Below are 24,693 nucleotides of genomic sequence, written 5' to 3' on the forward strand. Positions count from 1 at the left end.
CATTAAATCACTGTTGAGCAGAGTGTTTAGGTTTTATCATTACGAAAAAAGAAAAGCTTTTCATGTCATGAATGGTTCTCAGGAGATACGTGCTACCATTTAAAGCCAAAACTAATAGGGCCCTCAGAAATCACCCTGTTTCATGTTTCCAGCTTCAAAACCAGAGGAATGCAGGCCTGGAAAGGGCTTGCTGGATCATCAAGTCCACTTCTCATAGAACCACACAGTACAATCCCTAGAGGCTTGGCTCATGTTTAGTTTCTTCATAAAGATTGGCAGCCGATGGTTACAGTCACATAGCCCCCCAAACTTCAAGGTACCAGCCTATAGTCAAAGGGATCTGCAGATGCTCCATACAACTGAATGGTAGGGTCACTAATTTAAGTGTCTAAATACAACTCCAAAGTTTGAAAATAATAGTGCAGCCAATACTAAACACCGGACCTATCTCAGATCTGACATGGAGAGGTCTCACCCACAAAACTAAACTGCTACTTACATTCTCCCTCCCCTCATGACTTCAGACAAAGGTGCCACATTTGCGCTTCTTGGCAAGGCAATGAATCCAGCAGCATTCCTTCTGCAGCAAAACTTCCAGGGGCAGCTAATCTCTCTTTCAAAGAGGTGGCATCCCTCCAGACGTGCCCTGAAACTTGCAATATAAACTCAGCAGCAGCCTCAGTGAAACTGATATTTAAGAAGAATCATATAAGCACATTTGCTGCTTGTGCTGAGGACCTGGCAATAGACCTCTGCACACTGATCAAAGTCAAACCCCTGCATGCATACTGCAAACCAAGAAGGATAATTAAAGACAATGTTCATTTCTGTGAATACTCTGACCTCAGCTCAGTAGAATCAACACATTGATTTCACATGCTTGGCTCCACCAGCCAGCCAACCCACCTGTAAAGACTTTGCTCTTAGTCACTTTATCATAACAATACAGAGTTACTACAACAGCAACCTTCAGGCATCAGCCTGAAAAAAGGGTTGATATCATCCTATTTTTGAGAATGTATCTTTTAATACTAGGATGGTAAATAGGTGAAGAAAGAAGCCAGCACTGCAGGCTAAATGCAGTGCTGGTTTTGCATCCAGTTGCTGTGCAGAGGAGCAACCCTACTTCCAAGTTATTAATAGCAGCATAGTTTAATAATAATAATAAAAAAAGACATCTGGATGAAATCAGATGAGGGGAGCAGAACCACATGTGCACAGGGAACCCAGGCATGTCCCAGGCTCACTCGTATATTTTGGTACAGAAAAGCCAGAGTATTTCATTGAGAGGGGAGGAGGAAGCCAGCCAGAAAGCGCTTGAAACCTGGAGCTCTGCTACTTTTAAACTAAACATCAGTACATTTCTGCTTATCTCCTTACCCTTGCAAAGACAGCTTTTGCTGAATATCCAAATGTTAATGGAACAAGCCCACAGGGAAGGCAGCCAAGCCAAGTATCCCTGCCCAGAACTAGCTTTTCTCCTTGATTGCTCCCTTTTTTCATTTGTCCAATGTTTCCCAGCCTGTCTCTTTCTCCATATTATGCACAGAGATCAGCCTGACACCCTCCTAATTCATCTTGACTTGTACAGCAGGCTCCCCCAGCCCTAGATGCCTCCAAATGCATGCGGTTTGCAGCAATTAGGCAGGGCAGATAACAACTGTTTCTCACATACAAATCCCAACATGGATGTTCCTTGGCAGGGAAAGGGAGCTGCCTGCATTGCTCTGCCCTTGAAGGAGCAGGATGAGCCAAGATGGAGTAGCTCAGTCACTGGGGCAACATGAGTTTTCTCAGCTGTGCATGAGCCAAGACATCCTTGGACACAAGAGTGACAAGGGTAGCACCACCCTGCACTGTCTTCCCTCCACTTGTCAATCAAGTCCAGCCGACAACCAAATACCATTGCTGCTTGAGAAGGCAAAACCAGCCAAGGTAGCCAGCCAAATACATCGCACAGGATCACGTGAAGGAGGCACCTTGTTTGCACTTGCACAGGGGGAGAACTGAGGGCAGTTGTGACCAGCAAGGTGGCCAGGGCAGGTGTTCCCAGCTCTGCCCTCTCTGGCAGAAAACACTGAAGAAACCGTCTGGAAAGCAGTTTTGCTTTCTGTTTCACAGATCTTCATTCTAACAGGTGCCCTACTTTCATATATTAGGAGACAAAAGTGGGTCTGTTCAGCTTCTCCTATGAGTGGGTGGTTCCTGCTGGGACAAGTGGTGGGCTGGGTTGCTTGTCACACAGCCTGGCTGAAGCAACTGTACCCTCCTTAGGCTGACAAGCGTGAATGCATACAGAGGATGAGTTGAAGCACTTGTCATTTCTGTTGAAGGCTGCCACAGAGCATGAAAAATTTAAGATCCACTGGACCAGAAAGAAGGAACGGAAGCTGTGGAGATGAGGACCCTCTGGCAAGAGAAGCCCATCTGTGCTCCAGAGACTGTTTAAACTTTCTTATACAAAGATGACTACTACCAAGTCTAATATCTGATATCCAGCCACCAAATTAAAGTGTATTCCAAGACTTCCCTATGTAGAGTTGCCCTGCTAAACGCGAGCATCAGCTTTATCCATGGTGTGTCACAAACAAAACCTCTGGGAACCAAGGTAGAACATCTCATTCAACTTCCTCCCTCAGCTGTCACTGCAGGGATAAAGGCATTCTCTCCAGGACCCACAGGCTGGAGAAAAAACTTGTGGACAGTGATCCAAGGGAGGGTAAATGACCTGAGAATGGTCCAAGTGTGGTCCTGGGGGATGAGGGAAGGCTTCACAGCAGGAAGGACCCTGGGAGCAGGGAAATGCTTGAGCTCCATCCATCCTTGCTCCTGCCACCTCTCAGGTCCCCCAGGGCAGTGCCATGCAGAGGGGAGCTGCTCTGCAAGGATCCCAACCATCTGGCCTCCACTTAACCCATGTCACTGTGGCTTTTAAAGTATTCATACCAATGATTAAGAGAAAAAAACCTTAGCACTACAGAAATCCCCTAACATTACTTACCTTAGCTGGGGGGAAGCAGAGAGCACACATCAGTGTTTCTGGGGAAAGGCCAGGTGGGAGCATCGAGTGATGCAAAGCATCGAGTGATGCAGGCAGGAACTGGTGCAATCAGCTTTGCTCCCCACTGAGCTGAGCAGAGGGAACACCTCTGCTCTCCCAGAGCTTCATCCCACATGGCCATGTCCTACTCTGTGGGTAGGATGAGTGATTTTGCTGGGGAAGGGAAGTGCTGAAATCCCATCACCTCAGTAGAAAATCTGGGGCCACTGTAATGATTTAAGGGCCCTGTCGCAGGCTGGAAACCCTGTGTGCCAGGTCCTGCAGAGACATAGCAGGAGACAGTGTCCCTTCCCCTGGAGAGAGAAGCAAGAGTATGTGGCTGGATACAGGCAGCATGTACGGACAAATCAGGAAAGCAAATAAAGACCTACCAAAGTGTAAGAACTCAGGCCTGGCCCAGAGGTGAGACAAGAAACCCCCTTTTACTTTGCCACAGCAGAGGAGGAAGCACGTCCTTCCCGCTGGAAAGCATGTCTGGGAACCCAAAAACTGCAGAGAGGGAAACAAGAGAGGAGAGCAGCATATGGGCCCTCTGACAGCACACCGCTCTCCTAGATTTAACAGGGCAGCCTCTGCCTCTAGTACACCAGAGCTTCCTCCATCTTCTTAAATACAGCAGCTTATGTATCCCTTCACAGCTGGTTGCCTAGCTCAGGCGCTAAAAATCACTACCATGCCTCCCTGGCAGACTGCAGTTTTACTGCTGTGCAAGCAGAGATCTAGGAAAACCACCTCCACCCCAGAGCAGCTGGGGGTGCACCGTGGCTCCACGCTGCCCTGGGAACCACCCTGACCGACCAGCCCCATCACCCTCAGCTGCCATTCACCCCCGCCGCAGCATGGCAGAAAGCTGGGAAACCAGAGCTTGGTGCCAGCAAGCTGGGCTTCAGCAGGCTTTGCAGACCATAAATACAGATCCAGGTCAAAGAGTAATGGGTCCACAGACAGTAAAGCCATCAGGGACTGTTCTGTTCCTTACACTACGCTGATGTCCCAGCCAGAGGGCTTTCTCCAGCAACTCCTATGTCTAGGCAGATAAAATCTAAGTGGGAGGGTGAAGCTTTCAGAAAAGAAATCCTCTCTCAGAAGTACTGGAGAGCTGACAGTGTTCCCCACATGATCCGATCCAGCAGTTGATCACCACATCATGGGAAAGCTGCAGACTGGCTCCAGTGCAGACAGGCGAGTGAAAATAAGGATTTATGGTGCAGCAGACAGGAGGTGATTACCGTTTGTCTCAATAGCTACCTGGGGACTAACGACCTTACACAGATGAAATGGTGCGACTATTAAAGATGATTTACTGAAAATACTCAAGTAGTCCTCCGACAGCTGGACAGACAGGGACGTTGCTAGAATTGCTGGTCAGAGCAGTATCCGTCAGCACGCTGCCAGGGAAATACGCTGCAGGAATGGAGTCTGCCACACATGACGCTTGCAGAGCCTGCTGGAGCAACTTTGCTTGTAACGAGTGATTTGTAAGGATGAGAACAAGGAAATCCCTTTTCCTTCACTTGACAACATTAAGTACCTTCCCACTTCCCCACTATTTTTGTGAACTCCATTATCATCTGCTACATAAATGCACAGCCTAGGAAAAAGCATTATTAGTATGGAACCAAGAGAGAGTAAGAGGAGAAGGAAGTGATGCTAGGAGGCTGCACACAAAGAAATCAGTGACACACGGGACGGCGAATTTCAGGGAACTGCATTTTTTCTGGGCCAGATACTCCCTAGGAACTTTCAGTGGGCAAGAGAAACAAAAACCACCAAGTTGCAGATCTAGATAGAGTTCTTATCACAGACCACAGTCCTTAAGTCTCTTCTCTTATGGCTGAGGGAAAGTCTTTGCAGTAACTTCTTCTCAAATGAAGAATAAGTCTTTTCCCTAAATAGAAATCATATGGAAAACTGATCTCATTTTGGGCCTGAAAAGTCAATACATCTCTACTACAAACGGGACTAGAAAAGGAAGGAGAACTCTTTGAGGAAATAGCATTAAGATATGAGCACTCATACATTTTTTACAAGATGCCTCTAGTGTACAACTGCAACACACAGCTGAAAAAAAGCCAATGTTTTTAATAATTCAGGAATGAAAGGACACCACAACCAGAAGCTGATTAAATGGTCACAAACAAGTGGGTGGGGAAAAAAATACATACATTTTTTTCCCTGTTATAAATCTCAACCATTTTCCTAGTCCCTGCTGAAGAAACAGCTCTGTCCTAACTTTCTGAATATCAACCAAAAGAACTCACTTATAAACTCTGCAAAGGATCATAAATTGAAAGAGGCTGCCACTCCTTGGAAAGGCAGGATCAGAATAAAAAACACCCTTGGTAATTGGAGAGATGGTTCTAACCAACATAAAATTTGGTAAGTTCAAGTATAAAGTATTACCATCATAAGGGGAAATCAAGTGCAGAAACAGGAGAGAGAATAATTAGCTATGCACTGACTGAACAGGAACGGCACAGCATAAAATGATCAAGTCATAAACTCAATGAGTCGACTGTGTGATGCCATTGCAAACAAGACAAATTTCTTTTTAAGATGTATTATCACAAGTGTTATGTGTATATAACACAAGAACAATTATTTCACTCTTCTGGAATACTGTATTCATTTTGGGGCACCACAATTAAAGAGAGATGTAGAGAACTGGAAAAAGTCCAAAGGACAGTAATAAGAATGATTGAGGTATAGAAAATATGTCCCAGGAAGAATAGATGAAGGAAGTAGATTTGTTTAGTCTACAAAAGAGAAGACTAAGGAGGGACGTAATAGCAATCTTCTTGCATTTAAAAGGTCAGGAAGATGATGATCGATTGTTCTCCATGTTCACTAAGAGTAAGAGAAGAAAAATCAGTTTTACTCAAGGCAAGGTAGATTAAAAGGGGATATTAAGAAAGCTTTCTGACTATCAGCATAGTTAAACATTGCAGCAGGTTACCTAGGGAGGGTTTTTTATAAGAAGTCAGGCGAACAACCATAAGCATTGTCTAGAAATAATCCTCCTGTCTAAGTGCAGAATGATGAAGGAGATCTCTGCGGGCCCATTCCAGCACTACAAGACTATAATGAATCTATGATTTTTCATATTAACATTAGCCTCAGGAAAAACTCAACACCTCTGGATTCGTCAGCTTTAGAGAGGCTAAATTGACCTTAACAAGGGACAAAGTTCAATCCTTGGGTTACCTGCACCTTCCTTTGTTGTTGAGCGCAAATCAAATTAGTGTGTGTTTAGCAGATTAAAACTGATAAATACATAACATACATGAAAATGAACTTGAATGCATGCTTTCCTCTATGCCCATAAGATACCATAGTTTGGCCCTGAATATCAAGCTTCTCAGAGCCGTTGGACTCCCAATGCCACATGCAGAGTGAAGAAATGTTTGCAATACTTTATTATGGTGAGTTACATTTACATTTCTGCAGTCCGTTAATGATCAATATTGCAAAAATTTCTTCCCAGAAAAATGTTACCCTTTTGGATTCAGCCCTGCTCTGAATGAGCTGACAAGAGTTTGAGTGTCTTCAAATGTTTGGACACCCCCTGCCCCTGGAGCATTCAGGCCTACTAGCCATCACTAGATATCCAGGTTTCTTGCCCAGCCCTGGAGATAACTCCAAAGCACCCTACAAAGTTTGTTAGTCTCCACTGCACTCCTGGAATCTGCCTTTATATATTTGTTCTGTCACCATAAAAACGCTGTATCCTTTGGGGGAGAAAAACAGATAGCAAATAAATTCACAGATGAAACTTAATTAAGAGGTGTTACCAATAGTAGGGGAGACACAGAAAACACAAGTGGATTTAGAGAGATTTTGAAACACACTCTGAGCATACTAGAACAAGCAAAGAGCCAGACTGGGGGAAAGCAAGCAAATTAATTTGGGGAAAAGAACCTGAAACAAAGATCTGCTCTAGGAGAGCATGAGCTGGAAGCAGTAATGCTGGCAAAGGCTTAGGAATGGCAGCAAGCAGCAAATTATGTCTGAGCTTGGAGACAGCAAGAGCTGCAAGGTGCTGTAAACCCGGGGAAATAGAGCACATGCTGTTATTAGAGAAAAATCACAACCTTTTTACTTCATACCAGGTGACAATCAGATAGCTCAATCCCCTTTCTTGGGGGATTCCTCCCTGTGCAGCCCAGCAACAAGCCATTTGGATATTTGTCTTGGGCATTCGTGTAGCAGAAGATACTGGTTTCTCCCTCCACCTTGGCATGTCCTGCAGGCCCAGTACCGCTGCTAAACCCATCCTCACTCCCAGCATTCTTGGGGCAGAAATACCAGGCACATTTGCTGTATCTCTCAAATCCCAGAGGGGCTCGAACCCTTGCAAGAAGTAACAGGGTGAGGCACAGCACCCCTCTGCTGCAGCTGGGGTGGGGAGAGGTGCCCTTGAATGCAAATGCTGTCTCTAGCCCCAGTCCCTGGGGATCAATTCCTGATTTCATTCAACTGCTGCACACATGAAGAAAACCTGTCTGACCCTTGCCTTTGCTTTGCTCTTGCCTTAATTGTTCCAGCAGCCTTTTGCAACCCCCCTGCCAAAGGCCTTTCAGTCCTATTACTGCCTGGGCTCTGTTCAGAATCCAGACTTGGCACATTGGCACAAACACCATAATCAACCATATTAGCAGGGAATTCAGAAGCTGTCTTGAAAGAAACAAAAATAATTCCTTCTGGTCCATAACGCTCCTTCACTGCACGTGCATGTATACAAGTGAGATCAAAATGCTGTTCAGAGGAGCGTATCACCGCAGGAAGAGACAGAGCAGGACAATTGTAGGGAGCCAACTTGATTTGCAATTGCACCCAGACCAAGAAATAAATGACATCATTATCAGCAAATTGAAAACAGGTCAGGGCTGAGCAGCTGAGCGTGGACTTGATTCGTAATAGGAGCCCAATGCTGCTCACAGAGAACATGGGTCTGGGGGAGTTCAGAGAGGGTTTGTCATGATGATAGATGTTGTCCCCAGATATTTATCCTGTGGTATTAAGCTGCTCAACAAATGCACAGAAAGCCTGATAGCCAACGTTCATAAAATTCCTATCTGTGCTCCAGCAATACATCACCCTTCAGCCATCACAGCCACAGGGCCCCCACCACCAGCGGAGGGGTCTGTGGCTCCAGGAGGGAAACGCAGCTAGACAAGCCATCCACAGCCATGGGGGTGTCCCACTTCCAGGCTACTTGCATGCTGCAGACAGATGTCGGATGGTGTTTCTTGTGGTTCAAGGATCTTGTGGGTCAAAGTCAGGGCTGGTTTACCAAAGAAATTCACTGGGGGTTATCAAGAACAAGTGCTTCAAAGCCACAAGTATTTAAATAACTGCCTCAAAAGCTTGGGGTAGACAATGCCTGGAGGCAGGACATTTTTGAGTGGAGGGTGGGATTCCTCTGCCTGCCACAGAGGCTCTGTGATGACAGAGAATTCATCAGGGACACATCCAGCCCCCTCACCAGGGATGTTAATGAATCCCCTCCGTATGAATTCCCTCCATCCACATCTCCCCCTATCTTCCTTCTCTACATGCAGTTCTCCCTCTCCTTCAGCCCAGGCAGTTATTGTTCAGGTTGCTGATTTTGACAAACACAGAGGTAAGTAAAATATATTTGAGATAATATTTGGGGGGGCACAAAATACTGTTTTCTTCAACAATATTTATTAGTAATTGTTGACATAATGCTATAAATATACATTTTCCCAATTATCCTAAAATTTAAAATTGTGAGAAAACACACCAAAACTTTAACTTTTTTCCCCTTAGGAAAATGCTTCTTCCATGATACACCCAGACCTGCTTCTGGCAGGTACCAGCTCCACAGCACACAGAATGAGATGAGGCAAAATGATGGCTTGAGGGAACTCAACTCAGAATCCCTTCCCATGAGAGGATAAATGTAAGCTCTGGTGGGGTTACAACAGGCAGAATACAAGATGTCCGGGTTTCTACAGTACTACAGGCATCCCACACCTTAATGCCTGTCTGCCCCACCAAGCTCCCAGACCCCTGGTGCACGGTCAGACCCCATTCCTTCCCAGCCCAAACCTTGATGCAGACCATACAACCTGCTTCCATTCACAGCCAAGGCTTGCTGAGCTGCCAAATCGGCCACTTCCCAGCCAGGTCCATACATTCTCATCCCAAGGGAAAGCAGAAGCCACAGATTACAATTCCCACAAAACAAAATCCCTGTATTATATTCACGTTAGGGACTGCTTCAAAAAACAGTGCGTGAGAGAAGGCAGCCCCTGCCCTGCTGTAGGCTGTCTACGGGGCTGGTCTGCAAATGATGTGACCCATGGGGACCCTGGGGCTCTGCCAGCCCCCCAGCAGCTCACGCCAGCTGCCCTTGGGGACCTCACATGGCAAACATAGCAGAGCCTGTGCACCGCCGCTGTGCTAGCACAACCCCTTGATTTGAAGGTGGGGCTTGAAACAGGGCTCCCATGGCCTTGCCACATCAGAATATACCGTAATGCCTGCAGCAATAACACTGCTCTGGCCTACACGATTTGTCACATCCAAGCTGGAACAACTGTACATCTCTGCAGCCTGCAGCATCACTGAGCTGTGAGGGGGGGATTACTGCATGGAGTAGGATACTTAACACAAGTTAACTGATGTGCCCAAGAGCATACAAAGAACTAGTGACACAGTCAGAGGAAATCTCAGAAATCCTGAATCCTGACATTAAGTGTCTCAGTCTAAAGAAGCTGTGTGCCTCACTCCTTTGGGCAGCTCTGGAAACCCAGGTTTCATCTGCAAGAGGGGCACTTGATTAGGGGAGGAGGAAAAGGCTGATGTTGTCCAGGCAGCTCTGAACCTCAGGAGTTCTGGATTCAGTTCCTGACAGTTTGTTTTTCCTTCCCCTGTATGTACTCAAGCACTCTTTAATTTAGCTTGAGTGACGATTCCTGTCTCAGAGGTGCTTGGTGAGCAGCCAGCAGCAACCCAGTAATAAAACACCTTCCCATTGCTGATAAGAGAGCATAAGGGAATTGTGCTGTGAAGCGCCCTGGAGAAGGAATGCAGGTAGCCTGCGATGGATCAAGCCCAGCTTCTTCACTCCTCCCTCCCTCCTCCAAAATGGCCTGAGCAACGAAGCAGCAAAACCCTTCCTTGCTGGTCTTACTCATTTGACAGCTGGTTTTTGCAATTTTGGCTAGAACAGCACACAGTCACGACCCATGCTTGCAACACTGCCTACCTATCATCTTTCCTTAGCCAGATGGGAAACCGATCACCATGGGGGATGCCCCTCTACCTGGGATCTAGGAGGCTCACTCAGGAATCAACTCACACCAAAAAACAGGCTATTTTCCCCACTATGGTTTTCTGGGATAGATTCAGCCTCTGTCCAAAGGCAAAAACCATGTGCCCACAACACACGACAGCCTGGAGCACCTTTGGCCCTGGGTGGCTCAAAGATGACTCTGAGGACATCAGGACAGAACACCCCTGGAGATGGTTGACGGTACCAGGGACCATTTACAGCCATGGACACTCAAAGTCAGGCTTCATGGTTTGTAAAACACAATGCTTCAACAGTAGGCTTAGCACTTTTAATTTGTAAAACACCGCAAACAGCAACTCTGGAAAGGAGAGGGCTTCATTTCTAACTCCCATGAGACAAAGCAGCCTTTACACTGTAACACACTCTTTCCTGAGCCGCTGAATTTTTCAGCTAGCCAGGTACTAGGGAACTGGTTCAAGGCCAGAGAGAGACAGGGACTCCCATTTCCTCTCCCGAGCATGTTTCTGTTTAGGCTGCAAATTAACGCAGGCAGGGCCCTTCTCTGGGCAGAACCCTGCGGAGCACCATGGCCCTGGGCAAGCACCTCCAACAGTGGTAGCTACATAAACAGCCAAGTCAGTTTTTACAAGCTGGTCAGACACCTGGTTATGGACCCCCAGTGACTGGCTGCGTGCACCACTTTATAGCAGGATATAGGAGGGCAGAGCCTATATATGGCACCTCTATGCATTTCCCAAAGCAATCGTATTCTCCCAAACAACTGCACATGGGAGGCAATCCCCAATCCAGTGGGACAGATGCTGGACCCCAGTGCAGGAAAAGGTGTGGTGGAAAACCTCTGAAGTTACTTTCACTAAACACACATTTAGGCACCTGGTTTTCGGTCATGAAAGTACTTACCTAGTAGCAGTATTAGTGTATGACCATGAGAGTGTGTTTGTGGGGAATGCAGGAGTTTAATGGATGAAAAACTCAGGATGATCTTTCAAGAGAAGCTGGGGAAAATACACCACTTATTGCCATATCCCAGCTGCTGTACTTCCTCGTCAGCAAGCAAAGCTGCTTTTTACGGATTGAAGGAGGAACGCTCACTCGTACCCCTGGAATATCTGACAGCTTGTGCAGGACAGATATGTTGGCAAGAAGGGAACCAATCCCCCCACCCCTTTTTTAAATATTTACATATTTTACTTTTTTCTCCTCCTTCCTAAACTTACTATTGAAATTGCAGGGATTGTGTGGAAATTAGACATGAAAACAACATTATCCAGAGCTAACTCCAAAACATTCACATCACTGTTCCTTTCACATATGCCTCTCTTTTAGAGTCCAGAGCAAGCAGTGGACTCCAAAGGGAGTTCATCCCACAAGTGGTGGGATCAGCTCACAAAATGTTGCCTCCAGATCCAGCATCCTCCGATGCAAAGCCAAGTCTGATATTTCTAGGAGCACAATCAGACCACAGCGACATTTCAGCCAAGCAGAGATGAAGTAACAGACTTGTTCTGGTACTGTTTGGCTTCAGTAACTACCAATAAAAAACAGGAATGCAGAATGGTCACAGGCCTGCTGATAATTTGGGATGTTTCAATTTGTGAAACAAGTTCCATGTTTCTCTCATGACTAGCTATGGAATAACAAACAGACTGATCTAGTTTCACTGCTGCTTGGATTGTCAGTTTGATTTGTTCTCAGATGTTATAGGTTACATACTGCTTTACAGAGACATTCAGCAAAGCAGAAACCCAGAGAGCACCATGAGCTGACAGTTTCCTAAGGATTTCAGTCTCATGGTAGTTGCAAGCTTTTCCTGAAATTGCAGCGTGGTGTGTTTCTCCTGAGCCTCTCCCTCCTCTTTTTTTTTTTGGTGGGGGTAAGTTTATAATGCCTAATGAGTTCAGCTCCCTGAAGTTCTGCCCCTTGCTCGAAACATTAACAAGGTCTTGCCCCTCTCTTCAGGCACTTATTTTCACAAAACACATTGGAACACAGTTACCTTTAAGGACTGTGCCTTTCTGGTAAATATGAATGAAATCAGTTGCCATACTAAAAACACTGCATAGGAGAGATCAAAAGAAACTCATACATGTACAAATAGATTAATTTCTTAACCTTTGTTTTCTTAGGAAACCGGAGTGTAAAAAAAAAAAAAAAAAATCACAGAAAAGAGTGGAAGTTACTGAAAAAGAGGATGAGACTAGAAACAAATCACAGCCAACATGAGTGGCCAACACATCATCCAGTGAATAAAGGTAGTGCATATGTTTTGTACAGCTTAGCTGAGTCTGGTGGGATGTTCTACTCTTTGCAGAACAGATTCAGCTTTAACTCATTGCTTGACACTATTTTTATTGTTAACCTGGATGGCCCTGGAAAGAAAAGGGTTTAAATTACAAAAAAATGGTTCACAGACTCAGCTAGCTTTGTGAACCCATAAAACAGTTTCCAAGGTTCATAAAACCTCAAAAGCCAGAAAATCCTCCACCCCTGATTTCCTCCTTCAGCTCCAGTCTCACTTCACTCATTGTAGGATGTTACGAGCTCCCTCCTCTAACGGACTGTAACTTTTACACTCAGAGCTGATTACATTGCCTTCACTCTTTCTTGACATCTCCATGCTGGACTGGAGCCTGCACTTGAGCAGAATCCCCCATGTAACGAACCTGGCCCTTCTGCTTGCTTGCTGATTGTGAATGAGCACTGGTGGGGTTACTTGGCTTTGCTCTGATGCCAAGCAGTTGTTTGCACAACAGCATATAAGTCCCGAATGCATCATTCTCTATTTTTCTTTTCCATTTTGCTGAATTAAGAGAAATCCTATTCAGCTCCTGAGCAAGGGGAGTGCATCCTCTCTGCAGCACCTCCAGCTGGGTACCAAGTGATTTGGGGGAAAATAGGAAAGCTTTATATTTTAACCCAAGCGGCAAGCCTGAAGCAGCCTCCACCTCTTAAGGGCCACATTTTCTGGCCCAGTAAAGCCCTGAAAAAAGAATATTTTCAGAGGAAAATAATTTACACTGAAATACAGCCAGTGAGAATAGTCCCAGAGTCCTGAATTCCTGGTAGATCCCATGACCCAGGTCCATTAAGTCCCATAGCCTGTGTAGCCAGCAGTGGTCAGTTCAGGCTGCTGCCAAACCCCAGGCAAGCGGTTTCAAGCCTCTTATAGGAAACACGGTGGAGCTACTGCAGTGAAAATGCCCTGGTCACTTTTTCTGCCTGACATCACTACAAAGGCAGATGAGGTCTGGAGGCTGTACAGAGCAGAGGGTCTGGACACACAGTAAATACATGAAGCCTCCATTGCATTTCCAGGGGCCCATGCTCACAGCCCACTCAATCCACTTCTAAAAGGGCTTCACTGAAGGCTATCTAAGGTTTGCTTTACCCTTCATGTAAACCTGCATGGTGCCAGTGTAGGGAGATACGGGATGGAGTCCATGGAGAGGACCCAACTGCACATGGTGCTCTGTGTCAGCTTAGCAGCAGGCAAGGGCATCAGCAGTTGATCTGGTGCCTCTCAGGTCATCCTGACAAGTGACTACTGCCTCAGCAGGTCCAGAGCAGTTCTCCCACGGTGTTTTGCAGCGAAAAAAAGGCAGGATGTATTTCCATCCTTACTCCTTGCAAGCCCATTGCCAGACACAGACTGCCAAATTTAGTCCTGCCTATGGCAAAGGCTCAAAACACTCTCAAAGGCCTTGTCTGCACGATCAGTGGTTGCTGCAGCTGAGGACTAGGGCACTGGTCACCTTTGAGCAATGTTCATGCATGGGGCATGTGAGTTGCAGACACATTACAAACAGAGCCCCTGAGCCCGGCTCTCCTCGTGAGGGCAATTCGGACTGACAGGGGAATTCAAACACTCCTGCCTCAGCCCTCCACACTGTTTGACAGCTCTGCCAAACTCCAGGGGCTGCAAAGGAAGCCTGTAAGGTAATGCTATGGGGAGACAGACAGAAAAGAGGCTGACTCACCAATGAAAGAAAGTCCAGCCCAGACCGCGAATATCAAAGGAAAAACAACAAAAAAGGAGAATAAAATACCTCCCAGCTAATGCCAGTATAAATGAACCAGTGACCTGCCACCCTTGAACACAGGCAGAACTGCAAACTTCCCCTAACTACCTAAAAAAATAAAATCAAACCCATATTATTTTTATTAAATTAAGAAAAATGTAGACATTGGTTTGAAGCAGGCACCAGCAAAAAAAGCTTCAGCTCAAACAGCAAAACGTGGCAAAGATACCAGCAACTGAAAAACGGCTCTTACAGCAGAAGCTGTGCAGTCTATAGGCAGTGCCGCTGGGTCTGCGACCCGCAGCATGGCGCAGCATTTCACCAGCCTGCCTGGGCAGCCACTGCTTGCCTGGGGCAGCAACTGGGGGAGCCCACCCTGTGACTACCTTGCACAGAATGGGTGCTCACTGGGGGCAGCAGGAGGCAAGGGCACAGCACCTCAGCTTTTCTATACAGCAAAAGGCTACCGAGACTTTTTTGAAACAAATCTTTACGTATATGCTACACAGCTATTGTTTAGAACATGACGGAAGTACTAAATAAATCAAATACTTTGCAGTAAACACTTGCTAATCAGTCTTGATGAACAGAAGCATAGCTTTAATTGGAATTTAATTGCTGTATTAGTCATCTACTGAACATACGTCTTGCATTAATGGTGGTGTTTCCTTTTCCCACAAAGCACATTCAGTATTTCTCAAAAGACAAACAAATGCTTCTAAAGTCTCCTGAAGAAGATCCAGAATCCTTCATGCACAGCAGCTCCCATCGTGCCTGCAAGAAACCCTGAGCTGTTTGAAGCACGGTACTAATCACAATCACTGCCAGCAGTCACAGACCTTTATCCAAATAGGGAATTTTAACTCACCGAAACAAACGAGTTACTTATGGAAAAGGAACCCCCCATTTTGCAACCACCACATCCAAATAGGCAGACAGACTCTTTCTGTAAACCAATATGGATAAGTGGCTGCAATTTTCCTAAGTTGCCTTTAAAACATGGGCTTTATTTTCAATTCAGCCAGAAATGACCTCGTGTGACTTCGGTTCTAGTCTCTCCTCCTCAGTCTGCAAATTATTATTCTGTAATAGGCAGAAGGACCTCACTCATATTACCAGTGTGCTATAGCTGATGTGCTATTTCTTGGAAAGAACAAGACTGCCAGAGTCCAGGGCTAGAGTCTGTGAGTACTCAGTGAGTTACATTCATTACATAGCAAGAACAACTGAGAAAAAATAAACACTTCTCAAGTCTATGACTAACTGAAGCTGTAAATTTCAAACACTTATTACAGAGTCATAGCTTAGTAAAACAACACTGGATGTGTTACATATCAGAGGGTAACCTTTAAAGAAGGACTTATGCTCTGGGGAAAATTTTAAAATGGAACAGGATGAAGTTTATGTGCCTTTTTTCATGTGGTTCTTATAATTAACCAAACTGTCACAGAAAATCATCCTAGAGGTCTGGATTCAATCCAGCCTTCTCTAACACACATGTCCAATCATCCTCTCCACTACTGAAGTATCCATACCATGTTAGTTAAATAATTGGAACTAGTGAACAATTTTTCAACATTTTTTTTTCCAGCCCCTCTGTTTACAAATTGGCAGATTTGTACAATCTAGGCAGATTGTGGGAATATATCCCTCTTTTCATTTAATAGAGCCCAACATAACTTTTCCCAAGGGACCAGAGCACCAAGTGATTCCCAAACTGCTCTTAACACGTCTATCCAGTGTAAGTAATTTACTGCTTAGGCTTTGAGCCTGGTCCTTTGGGGCACATGGCATGATTTTTGATCACTGACTGCATGACCTTACTTGACTTTAATACATTACCTTTGTTTCAAAGTTAAACAGCAAAACAAAAATCTATTTCTTGGCTAAATGCGTGTTGGCCACAGGCTCAAAAATCACTCTCCATCAACAATGTAAATCTTCCCATGTGCAAGAACTTGCAATACAGCAAAAAGGGAAAGCTGCACAAAGGGACCAAATGGTAACTTCACTTCTGATTCAGCAAACTGTTTGCAAACAGATTTCAGCTTTACAACCACCTCTCAGCATGATCATGAAGGGCAGCCACAAGGGGCTCTGGCATTATGTTTTTGTCCAAAATATTTGGGTGTTCAGACCTGGATCTTGACTTGTTCCATTATGAAGATCCACATAAAGGGAACTTGCACATTGGAGGGAGGCTGAGGACAACCCTTAGTCTGAAAAAGTTTAGCTCTGCGTATTGGGGATGGGCCATTGTTCGCTGAAGGTTGCAGTTCATTGTGTCCGAAATGCTCTCAGACATCATCTCTATTACAAGAGCAGCTGGGATGAACACATACATCGAGAGAAATATGTTGCACACATTTTCTTCTCCATTTTCTTCCTGTCTCTTCACTGGTTTTCTCAGATTCAATCAGTGAGAAAATCCATCTGGGTGAGGAAATACGTAAACAAATGTGTTTAGCCATGCAAATATCTGGAAAATGCCTGCTCTGTATAAGAAGAAGGAGTTAATAATGGAGTTAATGATGGAAAGACACAGCCAGTGACTACATCATTTACAGCAAGAGAACAATCTAAATTGATGGTTCTTCGCCGTCTTAATATATAACATCTTAAAAGAAAAGATATCTACTGGAGCAGCAAGATATTTATATCAGCCACTGGTGTACCTGAGTTGTATGAATAATATCTTAAAATAACAGACTGAGCTTGGGTTATAAAATAGTCACTGCTCAGCATGCTGTTTGGTGCAAAAGACAACAGTGTCTCCAGCTCTAGTTGTAGTGTGTAATTGTGGAACCACAAGACTGGAAAGGTTCACCTTGTTCATGAGTCAGGTTTTTGCCTTTCAATACACTGACAGGGCTATTTATTTTTATTATACAGAGCAGTTTGAAAGAGCAGCTAACATCTACGCTCTCATTCTTAGTTTTGTTTTTGATTCACATTGGCAGCTGTAGATGCACAGTCTGTTCTCCAGGTATTCACATGGAAGTGATTGAGACATGCCAAATTTACCAGCAGCTTCTCATTAGTGGCTCTTCCTTGATTATGACATCTGGTGAGGCTGATGACAATAACAGAAGAAAAATGTGAAGTTCAGTCATTTGGAAATTACTTAAGTGGAGGCCATTTTGCACAGTATGATGTTGAAATGCTAGGAATGATTGAGGCCAGATTTATAGCTCAAGCAGTCTTGCATCTGTATTTCATTTGTGAGCAGCCAATACAAAAAACACCTTTAAAAAAAATCTTAATCATTTCCCAACTGACCAAGAGCTCTGAATATTCTGTCAGCAATATAATCTAGACCACAAAATGTTGTTCTTGTTGAAAGGAATTTTCAGAGTATTGTTATATGGCTAGTCCAATAAACCTGTAGTAGTCAAGGCTGTCAGTATCCCCTTTTGGCTCTACAGAATGATCTTCAACTGCTGGTCAGTAGGACAGATTCCTGTAATACTCCTGGAGAGGACAAGGAGACCATTCACAAACTTTTAGCTATGAAGAAAGGGCACACAAAATTTGGAAGCAGCTGATGTCTGCCCTTCTTCAATAACTAACGGTCACTCTGCCTGCTGAAGTAGTTCCTCCCCCAATACTATCCACAGCTCAGCATGACAGAGAAGCATGCAGACATAGGGGAAGAGCTGAGACTTGGTCGCTAGGCTGTTACCAAGTTAACTACCTTTCAGAGTTATGCAAAACTCCTTTCATTTGTAGTGATGTTTTCTGAGTGTTGGATAGTTGATGAACATGTCTGATCTATGGTACAGAGTGAGCACAAACTGAGATTAAACTGTACTTACTGCTACCCAAGTGTTCTCCTTACATAGGACAGAGCAGAAAGCTCAGTCAAAACTTAATCTTAATTCAAAACTTAATTGTGTTCTATGTAGCACACTTGATTAACACTGCCACATACAATCAACAATGGTCCAAGGAGCTCAGGTTGATAAAATAAGTGAAACCATCTTACCAAGAGAGCCAGTGTACAACACACATGCATGTATTGTTTTTCAGTGAAAGTTAAGCTCCTAATTAAGTGCCTAATCACTTTCTTGAGTGCTCAGCCACGAGACACAAATTGCACTTAATGCACTTAAATTTCTCCTATGTCCTTAGAAGGACAAAAATAATAGTTCTTTCCTGAGGATACAGCACTCATACTTGCACACCATGTAAGGCAAGGTGATAAGACAAAAGTAGATACAGTAGATAAGTATGTGGAGTAGAGACATTTCTAAAGCAGTTGAGGAATCACTGCCAGCAACAAAGGGAGGTTTTTATGAGTTTTGCATGCATTTGAAGTCCATGGTTGTGTCATAAACCAAGATGCTCTGATTAACTTCAAAATTCCTATTTGCCAGTATTATGACCTTTGAGCTAGGAATCATCTTTGCTACCTGTCTGCCAGACCCTCCTACAGGCTGGTGGGGAAACTTGATGAGTTTTGGTGGAAAACTTCTGACAGGCTTTTCTGATGGGTTGCTGTACTCCCAGAACTATCCTCCTCCCCACCAACAAGGTCCAACACTGCATTTGCAAGAAGCAATTGGAAAAGAGGAGAGATTGCAGCAATCTCCCCTTCTCACTGTCTTTTTCCTCTCCTATAGGCAGGAAGGTGGAGTACATTGACTGCAGTGATGGAAATTCAACAGACCAGGGAAAGGGAGGTCTTTGAACAGATGCCTATTGCTTTTAAAGTAAATGGATTGCTCCCTGGCAAAGTGTGAAGTACATATAGTAATGGAAGAAGGTCTTTCTGTATTTACTTCTAAACCGCAGTTCCCCTCTGCTCCGAAGGATTTCCCACCTCCTTTCAGCACCATGGTCACACAGAATTCAGTTTCCCTGTGCACTGGCTGATGGCAGCTCTGGCTGGGGACAAAACAGTTTGCTCTGGAGACCCCCTGAGCACAAGGGAGCCTGTCCTGGCTTACCAGCTCCCTCTTCCACCATACAGAGCACTGGCCCTGCAGCTGTTTTCTGCAGGGAAACTGGCAGGGAGAGACACATGTCTTACATCAGTGCTGTAAGTGCCTTGTCATCCACAGGCCATTAATGAGGTCCTGAACTGATAATGTGTCAATAAGCAACCCAGGAGCTCATGGCCAGTTCTTGCTCACTGACCAAAAGCCATTCCTGTTGGGAGGATGTCTCCATCTGTTGCTTGGGCACACCGTGGTTTGTCTGCACCCACCTTTGCTGAGGTTACCGCTATATGCCAGGGCACCTTTGGGCACCAGAAGGGGAAAATGAGAGCTACGCAGCACCCCCAAAACAAGATTTAAGGATGTAACATCCTATACTTTGACTGATGGGAAGAAGGATATTACCTCACACAATATGAGGGATATTAAATTCATATCTTAAAATGCACTTTAAAATGTGGACCCATGACTTAGCAGTGATGAGACCTCTGAATTTTTCAGAGTCTTAGTAAGTTTTATCAAAATAAAACAAGTAGAAGACAATAATCAATTGCAAATAACACAAAATGGCATCCTCTTCGTTGCAACAAGGCTAAAAGAGATCTCCCTTGTCCTGAAGCCTGCAGAGAAACAAATTCACAGGCTGTAAAAACAAGCTTCCTATACCTCAAAGATCTTGTGAGCTAGTAATGTTTGTAAGGCACTTTGGAGGTAAGTGGCACTCTTATAACAACACAAACGCCTGTTTGAATCACAAGTTGTGGTTGCACATGCTGAATGCCATAAGGCTGAACAGTGAACAGAATAGCTAACCAGGAGCCTGATCTGGTTTTACCAGACTGACTCGGTTCACTGAGATTAATGCCTCCCTGTTGTCCTCATGAATCTTTCTGGGACTGGCTCCAAGTCTAAAGAGAAGTTCTTACATCCATACCTGTGATAGACTGCCCGACCAGCAAAGGCTCATATGCAGAGCTGATCCCACAGGGAGCTGAACGCCTCGTTTCAGACTGCTACGGGCACCAGTATCGCTGAGCTGCAGCCCCAAAGATCTAACTGGACTGATTCATACTTTTTTTGATCTCCAAATGATACATTGATTATTCAGGACTGCTTATGTTGGAGATTACTTCCTGATTAGGCCATGATCCAGTAAACCACACAGACCTACTCAAAATTAAACTTTAAGGCAGACCTCTGGAGTCAATAGCTGGTCTCATATGCTCAAAATAGAATATAAGTGCTTTGCTGAATCAATGGTGATTACAGAGAAAGCAACAGCCTGCAGTAAAGGTAAAGGCCCCAGAAAGACACTAATTGTTGGCAAACAACAGCAACTATTAGGAAACGTGAAAAACGATAATGTCAAGATACACGAAGTAATTAACTATAAACAAAACTGCAATATGAACCCTGAGTAGCTATGAATACATTGTTTGTGAAACTGGCCATTTCTCAACACTTAGATGCATGTGAACAAGTTGAAACATAAATCAAAGATATAAGCCAGCAGTCCTCAACACTGGTGCTAATAGTCTTTGAGAGTCTGGACTGGACAACACCTTTCAAATAAAAGATATTTCCATAACAGATGCTGTTTATTTTGTTCTACTTCCCCGTTGGCAAAGACACCGACTCACCAATTTATTTTTCACTGGTTTCAAATTTTCTGGCTGCCCCTTCTGATTGTAAACATCAGTGGAAAAACATTTATTTGTTTAGAAGTACTCTCTTGGGAAGACTGATAGAAGCTATTCTTCAAAAACCTGAAGCATAGGCCAAATTTGAGAAGAAATTACCGTGGCGTTGCCAAGTCTTGTGATTTTCACCCTACCTCTTCAACATGCAGGACTTTTCGTCCAGATTAAGTGTTAAGAAAAGGAAATGGGAATCTTGGATTTTGTTTTTAGCCTCACTACTTACCGAAAGAAAACATATGAGAGCACCTGAGCAGCTCCTACCCCACCTCCTCACCTGCTGCCTCCCCCCAGCTGGCAGCACAGGGACAGCCAAGCAGAAAGGACCTCCAGAGGGGAAAGATGAGGTGGGTTTGCATCAGTGCAAACGGACCATGGTGCTGCTGTGGACGTGGTCGCGGGCACGAACACCAGCCTGGGTGCTGGTCACATTACAGAGAACCAAGTTTTGTTCCATGTTTCCAGCCATTTTGGTGAATAAAAAAGGTAGAAAATTTGTCCCAGACAAATTTGCTCAAAATTCAGAAGGGAAACAAAGAGAAGGCAACAACTTTGGTGTTTGTTTTGTTTTTTGAAAAATAATTATTTTGAAGAGAAAACTGAGCTCCAGATGGCTGACTTCCTAGCAAAGGTACAGGATTAACAATGTTCATTTCTCTTTGAAAATGCACATATTAGCCAGGAACAAAGGGGATTTATTCCTCACCTTCCTTACGAATTTATAGTCTACAATAGACACTAGTTTTGCAGCTAAGTAGGTTTCTTGTCATTGAACAAGAGCTTAATTGAGTCAATCTGTCAATTAAACACTTGCGATGCTTCTGACAAAGGAAAAAATGCCTGGCTCCACAACCAAACAAGTGATAAAGATTTTTTAACATGTGGTGTTTTCCTGTTCCTATGGTCTTCAGCATCACCTGAGTGTCCTTGAAGGAAATAATTCTGTGGGTTATGTCAATTTAGAGGAGAAGGATTTCTGTGTGGCTGTTGCCCTAAACATTGGTCAGCCTTTGGCACCTCTGCCCAATGCAGTGAACAAGGCAGAGGGGATTATTCCTTCCTGTCAGTTATGTTATGGAGTGGTTGCATTGGAAGAGCAGTTGCTATCCTGTTGCGGTTTTAACTTTTTCCCACCAGAAGTCCTGTTTTGAGACCTCTCCCTCCAATTGGATTATTTCTGCCTGAAGTTTATCCTGTGTGGTCTCCTGCCAAATTCTTTTATAGCGGAAGTTTGTGGCTAATCAGACAAGGCATTCAAATCACTCACATTTGGAAAAGCCATCCTTGCTTTCCTTGGGAAATCACAGCTTACAAATATCTTGTCTTAGAAAGTTCACATTTTTTATTTGCTTGCCCTCACAGGGAACTCCTGGGCAAAGTGGGGTGTAAGTTTACGGTGTGTAAGTGATTCTGCAGTTGTTTGCCACAGGTTTTTCTTAACTACTGAAAACTCTGGACTCCCTTCTCTGTAGAGACAAGAAAATTCAAGAAAAGTTAATCCTCTAGACAGGAAAGGTTTACCTGGACCTTTCAAGCTGCATGCAGGAGAGTTCAGTACCAGCCTGCTGTGGGAACAGAGTGCTGCATTCTGACAATCCAAGCTCCTTGGACAATCCCAAATATAAATGGTCCCCAGCTGGGGAGAGGGGAGGAACCAACCCCTCCTTGTTTCACTTGATGGGTATACACATACCACTCTTCATAGACAGGAGGGTGGATAGGATGCTGCTGGCATCTGGAGTGCCCCACACAGTAGTCTTGCCCTTAGCTGTAAGCATGCTGTACTTCACACTGCAAGCCCAGACAGCAGCAGCAGTGACTGCCTGATATTCTGATTAGCAAATCAGGAGCCCGAAGTCTTCCTGCTGAGCTGAGAAGCCAGTTGTTAATAGCCAGGCTTTGGCCATTTCCAGATGGCAGGACATGAGCTGGAGGAAGCTGATTACCAAGTAAATGCAAGTAGTTTATCAGGGAAACTATTTCCATCAACGGACAAAACAGCAGTTTGCTACAAGGCTCCACAAGTTCACTGGAGAGGGATAACATCCATCATTCTGGGCTTGTCATTTCTTAGGAAGTGATTTACTCTTGATGACTTTGTCACTGTGTTCACCCAGCTAGCCTGACTCACTGCAGCCCAGCTGAAGAGGAAAGATACCTGGAGCAGTCAACATGCAGAGAGCATCAGCTGTGTCTCCCATCTCCCCAGCATCCTCCTCATATGCTTCATCACACAGAATTTATACATCCATCCCCACTTGAGCTATAATGAACAAGAAAAGCCAAAACAACCATTATAACAGCAGAGAAAAACTTCCAGTGTAGCCAGTGTTAAAATACAGGTCATGGACTATTGCTCCACAGATGTCAGCACACAAGAAGGGCAGGACTCATTTAACGGCTTCTCACTATTTTCTTCCACCTCCATTGCTCAGCATGGGCTCCTAAGCCCTGCTGTCTGCACAATGCTATTACTTTCACCTGCCTTAATTTATCCTGCTCAGTCTCAGTGCCCCACAAACACTAAATTTAACAAGCTCCTGTGAGGGTAGGGCAGCATTACCCCCAGCATTACAGATAAAACAGCAAGGCACAGAGCTAAAGGACAAAAGTAGCCATGCTGAGAAATCAAGGCCCTGGTTCTTCTGCCTCGTTTTAGACACCCACTTGAAGTGGGCTCATCATAGCTCCTTCACACTCCCCCCAGATTAACACTAATGGCAGACATCTACCTGTGTCTGTCAGTCCCATGCCATCTTGAATGCCTGCATGTGTTTTGGGACATGATTTGCACAGTCTTTACACTGCGTTCCTAGATTTTAACCAGCATTAGCCATTTAGCCACACTGATCTTGTAACAGCATCTTCCCAACTGCTCTGCAACGCTGGACATCCCCTCCAGACAGCCCCAAGCCACCATACGACCTTCCGTTTTATACACTCAACGCACAAGTCGATGACAGTGATTAACCAGCCTCATATGCAACCAATTACCCAACTTTTCAGGCAAGTCCACACTTCACTTTGTCTCCATAAGGCATTTTTATCATGATGGATAACCCATCTTCAGCACTGGGAAATTCCTCCTGGGACAGGTAACTTTCCTAGGGGTACAGACTGTTTGTGCAGCTCTAATAGGCATGTATAAAGTAAAGAGGAGGAATCTGTGAGAGAAAGAAGGGCCAGAGCAGGTACAACTGCATGAATCTGACCAAAAGAAAGTGAATGGAGACTGATAGGAAGAAATGGCTCCTAGACCAAGGAGGAGTCCAGGAAAGTGACAGATTTCCCATTACTTAAGACCATTAGAGCTAGTTTGGACAGAGTTCAGGAAGGAATAATTGTCCTTAGTTTCCACATGCATCATGTGCCAAATAACTATTATTTCAGCACCATACTGCAGAACTGGCTTGCTGCTATAGCATTTGTTTTCTGTATCATTGTTTTGCAGATATCATTTCAGCTGCACAGAGAAGCTATTTTTTCACTCATCTTAGTCTTCTTAGGTGGTAGAAAGCAGTACCCTACTCAGACGTGACCTTCAAAATCAGCCAGGCCCCTTCCACTCCCTCCTGACAGGGTCTGCAGCCAGTGTAACAAAACTCTTCTGCATCCCTTTTCCTAGGCAGAGCATTAAGGTACAGAGTGCAAATGCAAGTGAGCCTCCATGTAGATACCACTATATTCCTCA

The sequence above is a fragment of the Ciconia boyciana genome, chromosome 8 (genome assembly GCF_034638445.1).
Source record: "Ciconia boyciana chromosome 8, ASM3463844v1, whole genome shotgun sequence".
In the NCBI taxonomy this organism is placed as follows: Eukaryota; Metazoa; Chordata; class Aves; order Ciconiiformes; family Ciconiidae; genus Ciconia; species Ciconia boyciana.